This window comes from Camelus bactrianus, chromosome 1, assembly GCF_048773025.1.
Source record: "Camelus bactrianus isolate YW-2024 breed Bactrian camel chromosome 1, ASM4877302v1, whole genome shotgun sequence".
Taxonomy (NCBI): domain Eukaryota; kingdom Metazoa; phylum Chordata; class Mammalia; order Artiodactyla; family Camelidae; genus Camelus; species Camelus bactrianus.
In genome coordinates this window covers 70,335,768-70,351,445 of record NC_133539.1, presented here as the reverse complement: position 1 = coordinate 70,351,445, position 15,678 = coordinate 70,335,768, and the positions used below count along the sequence as shown (strand labels likewise).

Below are 15,678 nucleotides of genomic sequence, written 5' to 3'. Positions count from 1 at the left end.
TAGCAGGAGATTCACATGTATTACCTGGAACAGAGGGAGAATTGAACCCTTGGTGTATAGTAAAGTTTTTAATACTGAGGTTCTATTATGCAACGATTTATCTGCCTTCTTTATCTAAAAGGTTACTTATATTAAATGTATAAAATCAACATGTTTTCTGTTTACCTGCTGTAAGGCACAGTGATGCAATGGAAAAAGAATTAGACTAAGACTGTAAGGACCTGTGTAGCAGTCTCAGGTTATCCTTAGCAAGATTCCAATTCTCTCAGCTTCTTAAAATTTTTCCTCAGCTTTGGTTTTAATATATGAGATGAATAAGTTGTTTTTAGTGATCTCCAATATCCTTTCTAACTCTCACATTGTTAGAATTCTTGAGATCTGGCTATTACCTACATCAAATAGGCAAGTGACAATTTGTAAGACAATCAGGTTAAAATCTACCTCTATTTCAGTTCTTTCATATTACTTTTATAGAAGTTTAACCCCCGTGGAATGCTACCACAGCGGAGAGGAAAAAGTGTCAGGAATGTTTCAGACGGAGATATCTGGGTGAGATATAGAAAGGTTAAATCACTTTCAGATTTGCCTAGGGACTTCCCCATACAGAGGAAATAGACTCCTGATGAGATCTGACTGTGTCACCTTTAGGCATGCTCGTTATAAATGTGATTTGTCTTGGCCATTGTTCTTTGTAGTCAGGAGACAGCTTTCATTAGGCTAGTGATGTGGCGATCTGGGCTATTGGGGCATGTGGCAACAGATAATCTAATAACCTCAGTTTGGTTGTCTCATGTAGCCTTTTCCTTGATCTGACTTTTTTTTAGTGCTTTTAAGAAGCAGGACTCATCATGTTGGCTCTTTCTGTCCATCTCTCACTACCTCCTGTGATTCTTTAATTCAGGCTGAAGTGTGGTGAAGGATGGAAGACTGCAGTGATTAAGAAAATGAAGATCAACTAAATCCATAAATGGTTTTGTCAGGCTTTGAAAAAATAAAATTTTGATATTTTCTGTGAGAATTGCTAGCCTTTGAAAATTATTCCTTTCACAGTTCTCCAGATAGCAAATTGGCAGATGGATTGGTGTTTTGAGTTTGCAGATTTTGTCAAAGAAAAAAGATACATTTTTAAAATTATAAAACAGAAAAACCTCTTTTTCATTTTTGTGCTCATTTCCTCTGGTCTCAAATTTTTCTTACGTCCTTTTTCATTTCCATAGTAGTTAAGCAGAGAAGTCTAATGTCTAATCCTAACAGCTATAATAATTTCATGTAGTGGTTTCATTTAGTAACAATGCTTATATGTGTAGCAGTGTGGTTAAAAACATCTTGCAAAAAGCAATTATGTATAATTAAGTGATGTGATAGAGATATTTGCTAACGTTAAGGTGTTAATCCCATTGCAATATATAAATGTATCAAACCAACACATTGCACACCTTAAACTTAAGCAATGTTTTATATCAATTATATCTCAATAAAAAATTTTAAAAGAGAGGAAAAAAGCAATCATGTATTGCAGGGAAACCCTAAGAGAATGTGTAGTAATTGCAATTTTAATTATTTTAAAAATTTAAGGAAAAACAATATAGGATTTCCCACTGACAGATGGTAATTGTCTTCAGTGTGCTAATTTGAATTGTGAATTCCTGGGCTGGGGGTAATTGCAGAATTCAGCAGTATTAGGAGGACATTTAATGAAATTCTAGATTCCCAAAAAGCCAGAGAAGTGAAAGAATGAGTTGATTTAAAGTGAAAGGCTCAAGAAATACCCAAAGACAAAGGAGTGGAGAAGGTGATGGAGGAAAAGGAAAGCAGAGCCCAGGGAGACTGGCTGAGCTGATGGCTCACCTGCCCAGGCAGGTGGCAGCAAGGGCAGCAAGGACAGCAGTTTCCACCTTAAACCAAAGAGAAGGGATCTGAGACCCAGACCAAAACAGACTCTTAGAGTCCTAAAGAGGGCTGTCACAGTTGCTATTACTAAAGAGGGCTCAATTTGCAAAATAAGCCCTCCCCGGAGGCTTCTTACTACCCCTGAGGCACTGTGCCTGCATTTCCAGTAGCTGTTCCTCCTGTCTTTAATGGGAGACATTAGGCTATCTGCAGGCATGGATAACCATGGATAATTGAGATTAGTGAGATCAAGCCCACCAAAACACAAAGCCGTGATTGCTTTTTCCAGAGAAAATAATCTTTTGATTAAAGTGAGATTAAGCATTTTACTAATTACTTACCAATTATTTCCTCTCACGTAACAAATTCAAACACATGTTCATACTAAGAAGAAACAGATGCAACATACCTTTGGATATTTCCAGTCACTACCAGACCTAAATTACAGATTCATTTTGAATCTTTGCTACATGCAAAACTCCTAGGAAATACCCACCTGATATTGCAGCTGCTGGTGCTCAAGAGCCAATGTGAAAAGAAATTTTACTACTTTGCCAGGTTCTCCCGCCTCATCCATCCCTCCCCCGCCCCCCATTTCTGGCCATTTTTTAACAGAACCCCTTCCATCTGTTTGTCTAACCAAAATAACTGAACATTTGCTTTATACTGCTTGTGTTAGTGATCAGAGCTAGGCACTAATCTAATCCTTAAGTATTCTCAGAGACCTGTAGACCAGAGTAGATTTCTTGGAGAAAGAAAATCAATCACATAACCCTTTATATTTTCTTAGTCCTTTATATGATCGTTTCTCCAATCAGGGCTCTGCCATAACACGTTGAAATAGCACTCACTCTCCATCACCTGCTCTCCTTTGATCAAAAAGTTATCTACATTGATAAAGATTTCTTTTAACTGAATCTTATACCTTTGATACTGGCCTTTGTTAGTATCAGACTGCTTTTGTCACAGATTGTCTTTGTCTTTTTCCTGCTAAATATTTAAAAGGCCGAGGAATAGTTTTAAAAACAAGGACCAGCGAGCCACCCCAATTCTAAGAGCCTTGGACCAGGGCTGGAAATTAAAGAAGAATGGCCAAGAGAACTTCACTCTTAAGAGGGAGTACAGGGGCCGCTGTTAAGGAAAAGGATGGCTCTCCAAGGAGGTACCTGTCCAGGAAACTGTGCTACTTTAAAACTGCACCAAGCTCACGAGCAATATGAAATGGTCATTGTGATTTACCCGAAGTGCATATGGCTTGTACCTAAAAATGTCTTTATGCTGGAGAATAGTCATGTGTTTGAGTTGACTGGGCTGGACTTGAAAATTTAGGGTGAGGAAACTGTAGTCTTGAGGCTTCTATCTTCTAAGAGAAATCTCCAGTTCATTCTTGAGTGGTCATAGCCAAGGATTTGCCAAAGACTAAAAAACTAAGTTTGGGGGCCTTTCCTTTCACTGCTGTAAATATTTTATTTTTCACCACAGGTGACTGAAAAGTTAAAAAAATATATATTTCTTTGACACTTTTTCCCAAGCAGATTCTCTTTTTGAGGGGTATAATTAATAAAATACAGTTTATGAAAATGTGCTCAATAAGACTTTTTGCAAATACTTCAGCTGTAGATCCTTTTATAGAGGGTGCCTAAATAACAAGAGAAAAAAACCTTTTTTTTCCCTCTATTTCTGTTTCTCAGTTGACCCATCCACATTAGCCTCCCCCACTAACCACGACTAGGTCTAACCGTCCTGGCTAGCTTACGTGCCTCCACAAAGCTGGCCCTATACAAGTAAGAAGGATTTTTTTTTTTTTTTGATGACCTATAAATTGATTATATTTTTCCTCCCTTTTTCAAAAATAAGATGCATTTGCAATTTAAAAGCATTAATCCTGCAAGAGACCTTCCAGCTAACACAGTGGTTCTCAAAGTGTGGTTCTCGGACCAGGAGCACCAGCATCACCTGGGAACATGTAAGAATCGCACATTCTCAGGCCACTCCCCAGATGTTCTGAATCAGAAATGCTGGGGGTGGGGTCAAGCATCTGTTTTAACCAGCTGGCTAGGAGATGCTGATGCGTAGTAAAGTTTGAAAATCCTTGATTTATATCAGAGCTTCTCATAATTTGAATACACATGGGAATCACCTGAGGATTTTGTTTAAAAGCAGATTCTGATTCACTTAATCTGGGGTAACTTTGTCAGCATTTCTAATTAGCTCCCATGCTGATACTGCTGGCCCTAGGACCACTCTCTCTGAGGAACAAGGATTGAAGAATTGGCATGAGCTCCTCCAAGAACTACTGCCATGAGCAGGCTCTGTCAAAATTATAACTATCCCTGTAGCTCCTAAAGAAATACTCCCAAAAGAAGAAGTTTTATACATAAACATATTAATCACTGCATTATTTAAATAGAAGAAGAAATAGCCTGTTCAATAAAGGGAAATACAGTTGATACTCATTATTTGCAGATTCTGTATTTGTGAATGCAACTACTCATTAAAATTTATTTTAACCCCCAAATCAATACTTGCAGCTCTTTTACAAAAGGTCACTTGCAGACATGTGCAGAGTAGTGAACAATTTGAGTTGTGTGAAGTACACACTCCCAGCTGAGGTGGAACGAGGTAACGCTCTCCACCTTGTTTCAGCACTCATACTGTAATCAAGTGTTCTTCTCCAAGTCGATTTAGTACCTTGTTTTTTGCGTGTGTTTTTTGTTGTGTGATTTTACTATTTAAAAGAGCCCCCAAGCATAGTGTTGAAGTGTTTCTATAAAGGCTATGGTGTGTGACAACAGCTTCATTTAGGCATGAATTATTGTGCTCTTGGCTGTAAATTCAATGTTAATGCATCAACAATGTATATCAAGTAAAGTGTCGTTAAGTAGAGACACACATAAAATAAGGCTGTGTATTGATCGGTTGATGAAAATGTGTCCAAACGCTCACAGTAACCGAACCCTGTATTTCTCATAGAAGCAATGGTTCCGTATTCACTAATGCATTGTTCTTGGTGACCTTATATAGAATCTAACTATCACAAATAACAAGAGTAACTATGGTTAATAGCCAATTGATAAAATATATGCTGCCTTTTAAAAATGACGGTGATGAAATCCGTGCAATCAATATGAAAAGTATCTACCATGTAGTGGTATGAGAAAAGAAACAGGAGATGGAGTTTCAAGTACAGTACAATTAGAGTTACATTTAAAATTTTTCAAGTGAAAAATGGAAGGAAATTTTTGAGTTAGGGTGAAAAAAATTTTGAGTTAGGATGAAAGAGTAATTTTTTCTTTATTTCTCAAATTTTTGTAATATTGTTACATTGCATTTATAATGTTATACTTTAAAATCTGTATCTTAGTAGTTCTTTCAGAGACAAAAGCTACTAAGAGGCACCGCCTGTTCACCTCCTTGAGAGGCGGAGGCAATACATTCTGGTTGAGGGGTTGGCCTTCTTAGAAAAGATTTATTAACATTAGTATAAGAGAGTGTGCTCTCTGTGTTAAACCAAATAGAAAGTGTTCCAAGTCACAATGTGAATATCCAAGAGAAATCCAGAATTACAGATCTCTGGTAGAGGTAAACTAGCTACTTGACAGATACGACTGGAACCATGCTTAGTAAATAATCTGTCTTGCCTAATCATAGCTTTTCTACTTTCTGTACATGTTTTCACTCTTTTGACATGGCTAAGAGCTTGGCTTCCAAGTCAGAGGGTTGAGTCCTGGTAGTTCCATTTATTAGCTGTCTATGTCTTTAAGTTATTTAATATCTCTCAGTTTCCCCCATGTATGTAATAGGGATAATTTTAGAACCTAATGATGTTAAATGAAAGGCTGAGCACTGGGTTTAAGATACACTAAGCCCTGAGTACATGGTAGTTATAACTATATGTTAGCTTCATTCTCTTCACTGATTGATTGTCTGCCATATTAAAAAAGGCTGTCAGTCAATACCTGGAGAAATTTAAAAAAGAAAGGAAAATAGTATTCCCATCCACAAATACTCACAGTCTCCCTGCAGAGATTAACACATACACTATAATATAATAGAACAGTGATGCTCAAACTTTTTGGTCTCAGGGCCAAAAAAGAAAAATTGAGATGCCAAAGGGTTTCTGTTTATGTGAATTGTAGCTTCTATATTTACCATAGTAGAAATTAAAACTGAGAAAAAATTTAATACTAATTAATTTATTTTTAAAAACCATTGTACATTCACATAAATAACTTTTTTATGAAAAGTAACTATAATTTCCACACCGCCAACATTTTGTTGTGAGGACAGTGGCATTATGAGAAGAGATTTTTGCAAATCTTTTAATGTCTGGCTTAGCAGATGATAGCTGGATTCTCATCTCAGTTTCTGCTTTCAATCTGTTGTAATATCAAATGCATAGAGTAGCCACTGGGAAATTCCACTGTAAGAATTCATGGAATTGTGAGAGTATGAGTGAAAAAGGAAAATGATGTCTCATTGTTATGAAAATAGTTCTGACGCCACAGACCCCTTCCGATCTCAGAGATCCCCAGGAGTCCCCAGAGCACTCTGTGAGCACCCTTGTATAGGACGTGAGTGTGAAGATGGAGCAAGAACAATAGCTGGTATCAATATTGTGCTCACCATGTGCCAGACCTTGTGCTTTACATAGTTAATTTAAGCTCACAGCAGCTTGCTGAGGTAGATGCTGTTATTGTCCCTAATTTCCAGGTGAAACCAAAGTACAAAGATGGTAAATTCCTCACAGTGGAACCAGCATTCAGTTTCAGATAGTCTGGCTCTAGGGTCCAAGCTCTCTTCTCTGCCACTGTACTTCTTCCCTACTTGGGAACTGAGTAAGATTTCATAGAGAAGATGACATTTTTCTTAAAGGATGTGTAAGTGGCAGTTTTTGTAGACAATCTTGAGAGAATACTTCATTTTAATTCTTACTAAATACAGAACAGGATTTTATTCTTGTGAAAGTTTTTAGCTTTCAGCTAAGCATTCTACACATGTTGTAGCATGTGTTAGAATTTCCTTCTTTCTAAGGTGGAGTAATAAATTCAGGGTTTTGTTTAAGAATAAATCAAACATGGGGCCTAAAGACATATCAGTTAACAAAGAAGAAAAAGAATGTAAAATACTAAAAGATTTAAGGAAATTATCATAAACCTATATTGTACTGCTTCTGTGCCTTATTACAAAGTTACTATTTTCAATATTTCTCCTGTAACTCATAATATTGCTTGGGTAAGAATTGAGAGGAGACTTAAAAAAAAAAAAGAAGAATGGTCAAGCAATAGCTAGGACCCATCACATGTACCTTAGTGATTTGTTGTGATTCTGGTCTTCTTTTCCCTTTCTCACGCTTTTTTCTGTTCCCATCCCCCCATTTTTTTCTGTCACAGAGGAAGTAAAACAAAACCCTCTTTCATCTCCTCTAGGAATGGCCATTTTATGGAACTGTTCACCATTTAACAAACAGATGAGTTAAGTATTTGTCTCTGACTTTAAAAGCCCAAATAAACTGAAGTACCTTCTATTTGAGCATAACCTGTCCTTTCATGGGGGGTGGGGGTGGTGTCATGGTCCTTGAGAAGGCTTTGTACAGGAAAGTTTGTTATTATCCTGGGACTATACAGAGAAGTCAGCTTTCAGAATACATTCTTGAATGACTCCTATGTGCTGGTTGATGTGCCTTGCACTGGGGATATATTGGTGAACAACCAAGTCATGGCATCTGCCCTCACAGAACTTATGGAGTAGTAGAGGAGATGGTTAAAGAGCAACTACAATAGAGTAGTATGTGCTATTAGGGGAGGGGTAAAAAAGTGAAGACACACAGGCTGCTAGAGGAGGACATAAGTGGAGCATCGACCCAGACTTGAGGGATTCTGGAAGGAAATGATAACAGACCTAAACCCGAAAGAACAAGCAAGAGTTGGATGGAGGCAGGTGTACAGAATACAAAGCAGACTGCGAGCGCTAAATTCCAGAGGTGAGCGAGAAGGCAGTAAACTCAGAGAACTGAATTGAGTCTGGCTAGTGGCTCGCAGGGCTGTATCAAACATGAGGCTAGAGAAGCAAATCATGCCAAGAGGGTTGGACTTTATTCTAGGAGCCAGAGATTTTCAAAGTTGAGTAGTATGTTCAGAATTACACGCTAGAAGTGGTAGGGGGAAGGTGTAGCTCAGTGATAGAGGGCCGTATTTAGCATGGATGAGGTCTTGGGCTTAATCCTCCGTTAAAATAAATAAATAAACCTAATTACCTCCCTCCCCTCCCCACCCCAAAAAGAATTACACACTAGAAAAAGCACTCTGGCAATGGAGAGAATGGAATAAGATGGAGAGACTAGAGACAAGGGTAAAATTAGAGGATTGTTAAAATCATCTAAGCAAAAATGATGATGACCTGTGCTAGAAAGGGTTATTGTGATGGAGAGAACACAAATTCAAATATATTCAGAAGTTAAAGGATACTTTTTAAAAGGGTAAAACAATTCATACACATATAAAATGAATATATGTTAAAGATATTGTTTACCTCATTAGTTAATCAGGAAACCAGACGGATATAATAAAGGAAATTCAAGGAACACACTTATATGTAGGCAGAAGGAGTGGTGAAATGCTGAAATGGCTTTGCAATCAGGGGCAAAACCAGTCAATACCCACCGGGCATTAATAATCAGTTGCATTCTACCAGATACAATTCATTTGCATTTCTACGGACAAGAAATAGTTGCATTACTAGATGTGTACTGCAATTTTCAGAGTTGTAAATATCTCAAAAATAAGGAAGTCTCACATAAATTGGGGGTGATACCCTAGGCAAGGATACCTTATAGTCTTCTTGCCCATTTCAAAGTCTTTGACAATTTTCCCTGACAAGAAAATACCCACAGGATTTTGGTGATTAACTGGATGTAGAGATGGTGAGCAGGGAGGAAGAGAGAAAAGTCAACTGTAACCATTTCATTCAAAGAGACTGAGGAACATTCAGCCAAGTTGTTGAAGATGGAACAGAAGGATGCAGTGGGAGGGTTTTGGAGGGAGAGGACCATGGGAAATGGGGTCAGGGAAGAGAATGCAAAGAAAAATACAGAGGTGAGCATATAAACCAGAGTTATTTACATCTTGGGCCATAACAAAGGAGAACAGCAATGTGATAGGACTAGCTGGCTACAAGGTTTGAATAATTATTCCTAGTAGTCCTGTGTCTATAGTGTCTTTAGTGTCAGTGTTAGAACTTTTCATTTATCCCATGTCCTTCTGGCACTTGTCCCTATGTACCTCTTTGCTTGGAGTAGAAGCCTAAAAGAAAGATGAAGATTAAAAATATAGAAAGTGATTTTGATTTAACTAAACTGATTTAATGAAAATAACTCTTAAGGACAGAGAATCATGTCTTGTGTTTCTTTCTGTTCCTGGGATGACTAGCATAATAGCCAGCAATTATATTTCATAAATAGGTAGAATGAAAGATTAATGTTTTGGACTATGGCCTGAAGAGTTCAAGGATTTACCCCAGTTCATGTAGCTGTTTGGGTAAAGATTCTAGGATTCAGACCCAATTCTTCCGACTCTAAAGCTCATGTCACTAGGATGAGTGATTTAAATTATAATATCTCATGAAATTTTCAGCTTACCAGTTATTAGGAAAAATGAAAATGTATTTCTTTAGCTTTTAACTTCTCCTGTTCCAGTAACTAAATATAACTGCAAATTTTAGATATACTTTTTCTAAGGAGAAGTGACTTTCTATAAGGACCAAGTTTGAAATCAGATGGACCAAACAGGCAATCTACTAACTGTGTAACCTTGGGCAAGTTATTTAACCTTTCTGAGCCTTAATTTTCTCATCTGTAATATGATGATAATATTGACCTCTATGAAGGTATAAAAGTTAAATGAGATAAAGTATATAAAAAGTATAAGTATAATAGATGCCGTAACAGATACTGGCTTTTTTTTTCCTTCTAAAGCTTAAAGCTTTCACATGCTTAACGCATACCAAAATCTGCTTTTATTTGAACAGGGGCTATATTAAGCATTTAGCTCTTTTGCCTAATTCTTCATCAGTCTAAATTTAGTTTTTTCAATATAATTTCTTTAGTAAAAAAAAAAAATTTCTTTAGTAAGATCTTTGTTTCTTGTTATGTTTATCACCTATTTCAGATACTTTGCTTTTCTCTCTTTCTTCCCAGTATACTAAGCTTTACCACTATGTGTTTCCAGAATCACACTGCTGGATTACAACTTAAATTGGGTTTGGTTTGTTATAGTTTTTGGAAACTCAACATAAAAATGTAAGATAACGCAGTGACTATTGTTATTATTTGCCACTCGCTTGTTACATGTCCCTGTGAACATGGACCAGTGGAGCACACCAGTGCAAGAAGTGTCTGTCTGCCCCCAAACAAATGAGAGCCCATTGTGATCCTCCTCCCTCCTTCCCTTAGTTTTTCTGACTGGCAATCAGAAGGCTCTACGTGATGAAACCGTATATGCTCACTTTGGAGCAACTGAAGGCATTTAGACCTTTTCATTGCTAGGTGTTGTATTTGCAGAGTTATTTACACCACCTAGCAACCTGGCCCAAGACAAACAATCCCTATTAGCTACACAGTGACTTGCTATACCTGTCATTGCTCTGTTAATGTAACAGCAAACATTCACTGTACCTAGAAGATGGCATTCCCCTCCCCCCCTTTCCTGTTAAGTTAATTTCATTCTCTGGTTGTTTTATGGTCTTTAGAACTAATTCATTAGATGACAGAAGCTTCCCATTTGAAAGACCCAGGAGAGGTCACTTGGTTCAATCCTCCATACCTAAGCAAGAATATTATAATTTTTCTCATAGACTGAGCATTTCCAGTGATGGGGAGAGCGAATCAGTTTTGAGATATCCTTTCCATCACTGGATTGTTCTGATTCATTATATTCACAGATTGCTTTTTTCAGTTGCTTAGAAGGGACCTTAGAGACCACTCTAGTTCAATTCCTTCAGTTTGCGGACGAGGAAATTGAAGCCGAGAGAGTTTAGGTGACTTGCCCAAGGCCAAACAACTAATTTATGACACAGCTGGGACTCCTGACTCCTGGTAGCTTATTTCCAAATCATTAAACTGCAAAATTACTGAAGTCATAAAAGCTGAGTAGTATTAAGTGCTATTATGCAGTGTATAAATGCTTTAGATGCAGCATATTTTAGCATAGCAAATATTTGTGTTGTACTGTGGGTAAACTTATTTTGATTTTTATGGAGAAAATCTAAGTCCTTTTAATTGTGTGAGAAACTCCCTGCACTAAACAGGGCTCTTTTTTTCCCCCTCTCCTTTTTAGAGGAGGGAAAAAGAAGTCATCAGTCTGGTTCTTACATCTAAGAAGTCATATGATCAAAAAGACACAAAAACACAGTTTCCTGCCTCACATGAGGGTTGTGGAGTGGCCTGGAGCCAGTGGCTTTTTTATATTCCTGTCAGGCTTTGGTCCCAGTGGCAATGTGGATGAGAGCCTGTCCATATGCCGGGGGACTTTGAAAGGTCGCCTGGCCTCTCCCTGCCTTCTGGAAGGACTGCACTTAAACGGAATCTGCAACCTTTGTGTCCTGTGAAATTATACACTGGAAGCTTTAAGGTCACCCCTTGCCCTTTGTGTTGGGGGGAAGGGGGTGGTCGTAAAGGGGAGGATACAACACTGATTGGCTAAGATGGGAGAAGCTGAGAGACTCTGAAAGGGTTTTTGAGGTCAATACGGACAGACTTGGGGGAAGGAACATTGGAAATGGCGGTGTCAGGCGCTGACAAGCAGTGCTATCTGTTCTGAAAAATAACCCAGAGCCTTAGAAAGAGGACCTGGCAGCAGCTTTGGGCCTGAGATCCAATGGGCTAGCCCTAATGTCTTTTCAGTTGTAGATTCAAAAATATTTATTTAAGGCTTATCAGATGTATCAACGAGAAAGACATCTTATTCCCAAGTTTCAAATTTTTAGTCTCATAGCCTTATAAAGATAGATGACCAGACTCTTGTTCCTCAGCAACAGAAAGATTACTCTATTATTTATTATCCCACGGTATTTTGAACCCCTATATAGCATGCATCATGGCTGGCTTTTCATTTGTGTTTGTGGCTAACTTCCCTACTGGGCTAAAGCACTGAAGAGTAGGGACCTTTTTTTTTTAAATTATGAAATATATAAGGCATACCAAAAGATAAAGAGGATGCCCTCGTTACACCTTTATATCCCCACACGGCTTCTAAGAAGCACAGCACCTAGCATGCACTAGGAAAGTTTTGTAGAATTGCAGTACAAACTTCCTTCTTATACTTTCGCAATCATCCTTCCTGTCTCTTGCAGATCATGCGGAATCAGAATCGTCTTCTCTGGGAGCCTGAGTTCTCAAGGTCAATGCAAATATACTCTGATATTCATGGAAATAGTAACTGCTCTGAAAGTCCTTAGAACAGTGATGTCCATATTAGATAGTCCTAATTTTTAATGATGGTTAGAACTCAGAAGTAGTGTTCTGTGCAGGTGACTTAAAGTTTAAATAAAGGAATGAAACAATAAAGGTATAAATAGCTAATCAGAAAATAGATTTGGCCTTAAATGATAGTAGTTTGTTATCTGTGTTTACTGTTACATTCTTTAACTACCACTGATTTTTTTGTGGAGGTCTCAAAAGTGTCTCATGAAAATGAATATGTGTATGTTCATGTATGATTGAAGCATTATGCTGTACACCAGAAATTGACACAACTTTGTAAACTGACTATACTTCAATAAAATATAAAAGTGGCTCATGGAAGGCAGAGGATTTTGAAGAAAGGAACATACTTGAGTTGAGGAGAGGCTAGGAGGTTAGTCATGTGTGTATGGGTGTGAGGTGTGGGGGAGGGAAAGGAGCTATGTGGTGGATTCAGGAGGAACGTTAGACAAAAGCCAATGATAAAATAACCCTTGAGAAAGGGATAATACTCACCAACGAGCTAAGGACTAAGCAAGTCCATAGAATTTATACCTCTCCTGACCTGACTGTAATAATTACATGAAACTTTTCCCTCGTGTTTGTCTCTCCAACAATATTTGTAGCCCTTTGTCCCAGTTTCAGTTTAAGCTACTTCCTTATTCCGTTTCCAACTGCCTTGCCTGGTAGAGTCTGTGAAATATAAACCCTCGCTTATTACCTCCTCATTGCAGTTCCCTGGCTGACACTTATTCTGAATTTTCTACCTGATCAGTGGTAGTTTCTAATGTGCCCCAGTGGAAAACCCTCTTTCACCATCACATCCAGCAGTCACTAGAGTCTATCACTTCTGCCTTCTCAGTATCGCTCAGATTCTTTCCACTCTCTCTCTCATAACTTTTTCCCATCCTCCATCCATTCATCTAACCTCTACCCTTAAACAGAATCATCTTTCAAATCTAATCAGGCCACTTCCCTTCACTTCTCCATGCTTCTTTGCCCATAAGAGAAAAAAAAATTCTCTACCCTATTTTTCCATTCCTATCTTCTACATCTCTGATCACTTCCCATCAGCCCTGCTGACATCTTTCCCTCTTCCCAAATTAACAGCATGATTTCTTTCACATGTCCATGTCTTTGTGCATGCCTGTTCCTCTGACTCATATTCTGTATACCTCTTCCCAATTCATCCTGGAGAGCAATTTTCCCTTCTTTGTACTTCAAAAATTTGTATCCATCTCTATCAGAGAGCTTCCCATACTACATATTAATCACTTGTTTACATGTATGTCCTCTGTTAGATTGTAAGCCCCTCTGGAGCAAGCATGTACTGTCTTGTTCATCTTTGCATGGTCCTTATTGCTTAACACAGAGCCAGCACCCTAGGCGATTAACAAAGCATTTGTCGATTCAGTGAATGAGCTGAACAGAAAATGTCTAAGGTGTGACCACCTTCCTCACAGAAATGGGAGTTTTTTGTGACCACCTTCCTCACAGAAATGGTGTAGTTTTGTGATTTTGGTGGCAAATCTAATGAGTGCCTTTCTCAGATGCCTGTGGTGAGAACTGATGTGAGAATGTCTGTAATAAGGTCCTTGAATACCTTAGAAGCTTAGGTCTAAGCTTTAGGTATTTAAGCAACATACCAAAAACCCAGTTGCTTGTATTCTCTTTCTAAGAATGATCTCAGGTGCCCTTTAAGGCTTAATGTAAGGCCTCAAAAAGTATCCTACCTGAAAATTTTTTTTGACTTGTCATTTTCTGATTATTTTTTATAAACTTGATTTTCTGTACTATTTCCCTGCTTATTAGGATTATTCCTTTCCTCTGATTTCTTTTGACGTGCTTCTACCATCTTTGAAGTTATCATATTTGGAGAAAATAGTCCAAAGCAGCTAAGCCCTTAGTAAGAGGAAGAAAATAATCAGCCACCAGAGCGCTTGGTTTGGGGGCGGTGCTAGTTTATATACACGCGTGCGTGCAAAATCCTGTAGCTTGTCGCTGGGTTAACGTCTCAGTTTTCATTTTGCGGTAAATAATGTCACCTTTTCTTCTTGAGGCATATTTTTAAATTCATTAAAAACAGATGAAGCAGGTCGGAACCTACTGTTTGTTCTCTCTCATTTAAGGACTTTTTTTGGCCCTGAGTTTCTCAAATCCTGAATTCTCTAATTGCCAATATTTAAAGTGTGAGAATTTTCCCTATAATTTTCTTATTTCAGAAATTTGGTATGGGGGTTGGAGGTGGTGTTGTCTGAAGGTTGCTTGAGACAGAGCTGAAAATCTGACCGCACTGTGTCCCTCCGCCGTAGCAGAGTCCCTTGTCTCGGCTCAGAGTTGCCCTGTCCCCCAGTCCGTTCTCTGGATGGCTGCACTGATAGATGGCTGCTCCTCGGGGAGCTGCATGGATCAGCCCTCCGTCCATTACCACGGAGCAGGATTATAATTTATAGCCCCAGATGGTGACTCACTATCCCACCGCTCCCCACTCAACTTCAGTAAGGCGGCAGAGGTATTAACTATTAAGTTGCTTCCTTTTTAAAATAATTGATGCTATATGCAAAGGGCTCTGTATAAAAATAGTTATAAAAATATTGGGAAAAGTAAAGTTTCATCAAGATGGGAAGAACATTATGCATTACAATAAAAAATAAACAAACGCATGGTCAGGTTTATTTTTCTTGGTCCACTTCCCTGTGGAAATGTGGTTTTGAGGCACAAATTCGGTGGTCAGATTCCTGAATTTTCATAGGGAGTTGTCAACTCTTTCTTCTTCTTGGTTGATTCTTAAAGCTTATGGGTCTACCCCTTATATGAAAACCCAGAGTGTTTGCATTCCAGGTTTTTGACAGAGAATAGAACCTATAATTCTTAGCTACTCAATTTTTTTGAAAGATTGAGTGTGATAAATAATGGTCAGGGAATATTTCCCGAAGGAGATGTAGTCCATGTCCTTCTGGATTAAATCAGACTTTCAGCTGTTTTCTTGGAATCTCTTACTGTGAGTATTGCTTTTCCAGAATACTTGGGAATCTTACCCTGTTGTGCTCTAAAAACTGTCCAAGAAATGCTGCTGTATTTGCTTTGAGAGTGTTGTTGAGGCTATTTTATCATCTTGTGAGGATCAGTGGAACAAAGGCCTCTCAGGCCTAGGTAGTGTAAAACTGCTTCTCCTGGACGGTTGGTTATGTTTTTCTTACTTGGATAATTGTGTTTCTCCTTACTTTGATCCACAGACAGCTCTGGTTCAAATTTGTGAACCATCTATAACAGTTGTTAGTATACAAATTATTTTTGTCTGATGGTTTTTGCCTTGGGATTTTTTTTAACTT

The 15,678-nt window shown here is 38.2% G+C and overlaps 1 protein-coding gene across 10 annotated transcripts in view; it reads left to right on the top strand.

Moving 5' to 3' along the window:
• MAP3K13 (mitogen-activated protein kinase kinase kinase 13) overlaps positions 1-15,678 on the top strand; it is a 153,004-nt gene that overhangs the window by 74,600 nt on the left and 62,726 nt on the right. Inside the window, exon 5 of one of the 10 annotated variants that reach the window (XM_074366607.1) lies at positions 12,238-12,284. The exons of the other annotated variants lie outside the window; for them this stretch is intronic. The gene's annotated coding sequence lies outside the window, so the exon portion shown is untranslated. The remainder of the gene's footprint in view (positions 1-12,237; positions 12,285-15,678) is intronic. 10 annotated transcript variants of the gene reach the window in all.